This window comes from Bufo gargarizans, chromosome 2 (assembly GCF_014858855.1).
Source record: "Bufo gargarizans isolate SCDJY-AF-19 chromosome 2, ASM1485885v1, whole genome shotgun sequence".
NCBI classification, from domain to species: Eukaryota; Metazoa; Chordata; class Amphibia; order Anura; family Bufonidae; genus Bufo; species Bufo gargarizans.
The window spans coordinates 431,847,362-431,854,168 of NC_058081.1; positions in this window are offsets into that span (position 1 = coordinate 431,847,362).

Here is a 6,807-nt window from a genome sequence, read left to right on the forward strand (position 1 = left end):
CCAAGCTAAGGCTATGTAGCATTCCCTGTGATGGCCAGTTTCTTTTCAGGTCGGAACTTGACTCTTTACTTGAGAAAGCGGCAGATAGGAAGAAGTTGTTTCCTCAGGAATCCTTTACACAGTTCAGGCAATATAAACGGCCCTTTCGGAACCCGACAAGGTTCCAGAATAAGAAGCAGACGGGGGACAGAGAGCAGGGAGCTAGGCCTAGATCAGGAAGTAAGGGTTTTTTGTTTGGATCAGCCACAGCCCGTGCGACAAAACAAGGTAAACAATGACGCCATGATCCCAGTAGGAGGAAGATTAAAGTTATTTCTTCCGGCTTGGGAAAAGATGGCAGGGAAATGGTTAATAAGTCTTCTGCGGGAGGGTTTAAGATTGGAGTTCTTGAGTTGCCCCGCAGAAAGATTTGTGGTTTCGAGGTCTTCTCTCATCATGCTTACCGGACCAATATAAATCTCAGATATCTGAACAGATTCCTGAAGGCCAGAAAATTCAAGATGGAAACTATCAGGTCAGCGATATATCTTTTGTCTCCAGGGTGCCATATGGCGGTCCTGGATTTAAAAGATGCTTACCATCATATTCCGATTCATCCAGATCACCAGAGATTCCTCCGGGTGGCGGTGAGAACCGAGGTGGGACTTCTTCACTATCAGTTCCAGGCTCTTCCCTTTGGCCTCTCCATGGCACCTTGGATCTTTACCAAGGTAGTAGCGGAGATGGCTTCCTTCATCAGAAGGGAGAACATCACGTTTTTGCCTTACCTGGACGACTTTCTGATGGTGGCCCAGTCTCGGGAGGAGTGTACCAAGTCTCTGGATCGGGTTATGGAGGTTCTTCGGTCTTTGGGCTGGCTGTTGAATATCCAAAAGTCCAGGTTGGAGCAGTCAACGAGCCAGGTTTTTCTGGGTCTGGTTTTAAATTCCAGGCTGGAAAGAACTTTCCTCACAGAGGAGAAGGTAGCCGGGGTTCAGGGAGTAGTTCAGAGGGTTCAGTTAGAACAGACCCTGTCTATAAGAGAGGCTATGTCCCTGTTAGGAGTTCTAACTTCCTGCATGCCAGCAGTCCAGTGGGCTCAACGACATTCCCGCCAGTTACAGGGAGAGATCTTGACTGCCACAAGACGGGCAGCGGCATCCCTGGAGTCAGTGATAAGCTTATCAGAAGTGACTCTTTCATCCCTAGATTGGTAGAAGGAGGTAGAAAATCTGAACCAGGGACTTCCCTGGTCCTTTCCGGAACCGGTGGTTGTTACTACGGACGCCAGCCCCTGGGGTTGGGGGGCTCACGTGGAGGATCAGATCTTTCAGGGAGAGTGGTCCAGGGTCAGAGACGGTTTTCGTCAAATCGAAAGGAGCTGAGGGCGGTTTTGCTGGCCTTGAGAGCAGTTCTTCCTATGATCCAGAACAGACATGTGAGAGTGATGTCTGACAATTGGACAGTGGTCTCATATCTCAATCGTCAGGGAGGGACCAGGTCAGATTCTTTACTGAAGGAGACGAGATGGATTTTCGAGGAGATAGAAGGGAGAGTGCTTCATCTCTCGGCCATTCATATCAGAGGGGTCGAGAATTCTCGACCGGACTTCCTGAGTCGCCACAGATTACGTCAGGGAGAGTGGTCTCTGAATCCAGAAATTTTCTCCCAGATAGTAAGATTATGGGGTTTACCTTCAGTAGACATGTTCGCCACAAGAGAGAACAGAAAGGTACAGAATTTTTTTCTCCCTCAGTCCAGAGGAGTGCCCATCTGGGGTAGACGCCTTCCTCCAGAGATGGGATTTTCCGCTAGGCTATGCCTTTCCCCCCGCTTCAGTTGATTCCACTAGTAATAAGGAAGATCAGGTACGAAGGAGCAAGGGCAATCCTGATAGCCCCCTTCTGGCCGAAGAGGGCGTGGTTTTCCCTGTTGAGAGCAATGTCAGTCTCAGATCTGTGGATCCTGCCAGGAATTCCAGACCTATTATCTCAGGGTCCAGTGTTCCATCCGGAAGTGGGGTCCCTACATCTTTCGGCATGGAATTTGAGAGGTCATTTTTAGCTAGTCAGGGATTCTCTGAGGAGGTCATTTCCACTTTGATGAAAAGTAGGAAGGAGGTGACGAATGTTATTTATGCACGAGTATGGAGAAAGTTCCTGTCCTTTATAGGCGCAGAAGGGGTTTCCTGGCCGTTAGATTTTTCTGTAGTTCAGGTGTAGGATTTTTTACAGAGGGGATTGTCCCTCGGGTTAGCAAAGAGTATGCTAAAAGTGCAGGTGTCAGCTTTATCGGTTCTGGGGAGAAGAAGTTTGGCCATGGACCCTTGGGTGGTTAGGTTTTTTAAGGCAGTGGATAGGATTACGCCAGTAGCAGGCCCTAGGTTTCCTCCCTGGGACCTTAACTTAGTGCTTAACGCCCTTACCAGACATCCCTTTGAACCTCTAGCCTCTTGCTCGGTTACTGTCCCTTAAGCTAGTTTTGCTGGTAGCTTTAACATCAGCCAGAAGGGTTGGGGAGATTCAGGCCCTCTCTTTTAACCCCCCTTTTATGTCCATCAGAGAGGACAGAGTGGTTCTCAGACCAGACCCTGGTTTTATGCCGAAGTTTCCTTCCAGGGTTAATAGGGCTCAGGAGGTAGTTCTCCCAGCTTTCTTTTCAGAACCAAAAGATGACAGAGAGAAGGAGCTGCATTCTCTGGATGTCAGGAGGTGTATTTTGCAGTACCTGGAGGTGACTAAAGACTGGAGGAAGTCCTCTGCCTTATTTGTTCTGTTCGGTGGGGCTAGAAAAGGTAATACTGCCTCTAAGGCTTCTATTGCCCGGTGGATCAGAGAAGCTATAGCCTTGGCGTATTCAGTATCCGGTGTGTCTCCCCCTATTTCTGTGAGGGCTCACTCCACGAGGGCGGTGTCCACTTCTTGGGCAGAGAGGGCCAGCGTATCTATTGAACAGATCTGTCGGGCGGCCACCTGGTCTTCTCCATCCACCTTTTATAAGCACCATAGGCTTCAGCTTGACTCTATTTCTGACCTTCTCTTTGGCACTAAGGTTTTGAGTTCTGTCACCCACCCTGAGGATGATCTCTGAAATCTCTCTCTAAGGTGTTGTCGTGGGGGAGGGGAAAAATGATGATTACACTTACCGGTAATCAGATTTTCCTGACCCCACGACAGCACCTTTATTCCCTCCCTATTGGTGTAAGTCTGTGTGTTCACGGGTGTTGCAAAAAAAAAATAAATAAATAAATAAATAAAAAAAAAATATATATATATATATATATAATGTAAGGGGAGTCCCTCTCATGCTCTGGAAACTCACTGAGGTGGGAGAGCGGCTCCACCTTTTTATGCTGCAGGTTTCCTGTCCTGGGGCGGAGCCATCTCTCTAAGGTGCTGTCGTGGGGTCAGGAAAATCAGATTACCGGTAAGTGTAATCATCATTTTCTGCTGTATTTACCCCTCACCCACAACAGCACCACAGAGAGAGGGATCCACCCCAGGGACAGGAAACCTACAGAATAAAAAGGTGGAGCCTCTCTAAGCTGTCAGTGGTTTCCTGTCCCTGGAGTGGGAGACCTACAGTTTCTTTTGCAGGTTTTTACTGTCGGTCTTGTATTCCTAGGGGGGCCCTAGAGGCTGACGGTATACTGCCTGGGTCCATCACACTGCAATGGCAGGCTCGCAGGACCCTAGGATACGGAGGTGCTCCAGGGTCCCTCTGTATCTTGCGGCAGTTTGTGTGGGTAACTTTCAGGGAAAGCTCTGCCCCGTGAGAGGCTCCATCCAGGCAGGAGCAGAGGGCTTGTGGGCATACTTGAATGAAAGCTCTGACATGCAGCTTTTCTATGCGACCAGAGTACGGCTACTTACGGGAGCGGTGCGGAGTGTGATGCGCTTCCGGAAGCACAGTGGGGAATCGTGCTTCGGGATCCACGGTATGTAAAGCCTCTGTAGTGGCAGGGGCCCTGAAGCTAATCGTGGCCTGCAGCGATCAGGGAGTAGATTGTTGTATGGACAGCACGTCTAAGGCCTCTTTCACACGGGCGTTGCGGAAAAAGGTGCGGGTACGTTGCGGGAACATGCACGATTTTTCCACGCAAGTGCAAAACATTGTAATGCGTTTTGCACGCACGTGAGAAAAATCGGCATGTTTGGTACCCAAACCCCTTGGGATCGGTGTTCTGTAGATTTGTATTATTTTCCCTTATAACATGGTTATAGGGGGAAAATAATAGCATTCTGAATGCATAGTACAATAGCGCTGGAGGGGTTAAAAAAATAAATAAAAATAATTCAACTCTCCTTAATCCATTTGATCGCGCAGCCCGGCTTCTCTTCTGTCTTCATCTTTGCTGTGTGCAGGAAAAGGACCTGTGGTGACGTCACTCCGATCATCACATGGTCCGTCACATGATCTTTTACCATGGTGATGGATCATGTGATGACCGGAGTGACGTCACCACAGGTCCTTTTCCTGCACACAGCAAAGAAGACAGGCCGGGTTGCGCGATTAAGGGGAGTTAAATTTATTTTAATTTTATTTTTTTAACCTCCTCCAGCACTATTGTACTATGCATTCTGTATTAAGAATGCTATTTTCCCTTTTTAACCATGTTATAAGGGGAAAATAATAATGATCGGGTCTCCATCCCGATCGTCTCCTAGCAACCGTGCGTGAAAAATCGCACCGCATCCGCACTTGCTTGCTGATGCTTGCGATTTTCACGCAGCCCCATTCACTTCTATGGGGCCTGTGTTGTGTTGAAAATGCACAATATAGAGCATCACCCCTCGTGTGCACAGCCCCATAGAAATGAATGGGTCAGGATTCAGTGCGGGTGCAATGCGTTCATATCACGCATTGCACCCGTGCGGAATACTTGCCCGTGTGAAAGGGGCCTAACTTCTAGGTCTAGAAAAGCTCAATAGCTCTCTATTTCTCTCCCTCTTCCCTATTTCTGACACGGAACTTAAAGGGATTTAATGAAAATGTTTATTTTTAAATCATTTTTTTTGGGCACTGCTATAATAGAGGAAGAGAAGACATCGGAATCTACAGAGAGATGGTGGCTCCGCTACTTGAGAAATATTTGCTTCTGGATAAGTGACACGTCTATGGCTCCCTTTTTCTCACCTTTAGTTCTTTGTATTGTCTTTTTCCCGTCAAATCCCAAGAAGATGCTGGGAAAAAGAAAAAACAAAGAATGTGCTATACGCAAAACAACATTGTCATCTTCTTATGAAAAGAGGTTATGCTAAAGCTGTATTGACAAGACCATCTCGGATGGATCACCGTCACTTTTTGAAAATATGAAATTGCTGATTAAAAAAAAGAAGTGAAGAATTCTTTGAAACCAATAAAAAAAATGTAAGGGTCAAAGGCTCTCTGATTAGCCTATCCCAGGATCCTGTCTCTGGTGACAGTGATACCTCTTCCTCTGATTGGACCTCTGTTGATGAGGTTATGAAAAGAGCCTTTTTCCAGGACGTCCCTCCATGACAGCACCCACTGGAGGATGTCCTATTTGATCTCTGTTGGGACAGGAAGTGAGAGAGGTTAAAAGGCCCCTCCCGACCCCTCCTACCAGTGTTCTTCCTGTCCCTACGGTGATAGGAGCAGAGAGGAGTATCCCTGCTATAGGAAGTGGGGAGGAACATGGGCCGAGGCTGGTCAGGGGGCTTATGCCTCTCCTCTTCAGCCTCGGATGCGGCCTAAGCTAGCACCCCTCTGGGAAGGGGTCCCCTAGCATGTCCCGGTACCTGTTTTCCAAAGGGCCGCGGTATCGGGACGCTGTTGCCTCTTCTCCTGCGTGGAGCTCTGGGCGCAGCGTCGGCTACGGGCACTCCTCTGACGCGATCGCGCCACGTCCCATGTGACCGGAAGTGACACAGAGAAGAGAGCGGAAGCTAATGGCGGCGCGCATCCATGCTGGAGGCCTCAGGATTCTGAGGCCTCACATGATGGGTCGACTCTTCTTGGAATGAGTCCCCCGGAAGAGGAGGCGGAGACGAGCGGCAAAAAGGGTAGGGCCAGGCTGGTAAGTCCATTTAAAAATGGTGATGTTAACTGCATGCAGCACACATCATGGAGGTCCAGGTATCTGTAAAGCAGGATGCTACTGCAGACCCCCTCGTCCAGGGAAATGTAAGTGAGGTCCTACATACTGCCAGGTTAACACTGGCATGCCCTGTTTCTATATCTCCCTCTCCCCCTTGTCTCTTTAAGGTGGAAAGGGAGGCTGGTCACAAACCACATGGTGACTCCAGGAAAAAAACATATAAATGCGGAACCTGCATCAAAAAGCTTGTAGAGTCATACAAAAAAAACCTATGCACAGATTGTTTGGCAAAGAAGAACAACCATCCTTTCTGACAGAATTAAGAGCCATAGTGAGGGAAGAAGTACAGGTGGCAGGAATGAGTCAGCCCCCTTCCCTTCCGGTCTCCTCTTCCCCACCTTCCAAACGACCCAGAGTACAGTTGGACTCTGATTCAGAGGAAGAACCAGCGTATTATTCGGACGAGTTGGAGGAAGATTGTCCCCCCTCTTTAGCGGAAGAGCCAAGGAGATTCCTGTTTTCTGCAGAGAATCTGGATCCGCTTCTGACAGCGGTTAGACAGACTATGGCGGTAGAAGAAGGCACACCGTACAGGATGAAATGTTCGGCGGTCTAAAAGCTAAGAAAAGGAAACTCTTTCCTGTCAATTGTAACCTGAGGGATCTAATCAAAGATGAATGGGAAGAGGGTGACGAGAAGCTTTATGTGCATCGGGAATTTAAGAGCAGGCTGCTCTTAACTGGAAGAAAGTAAGCTTTGGGACGAAA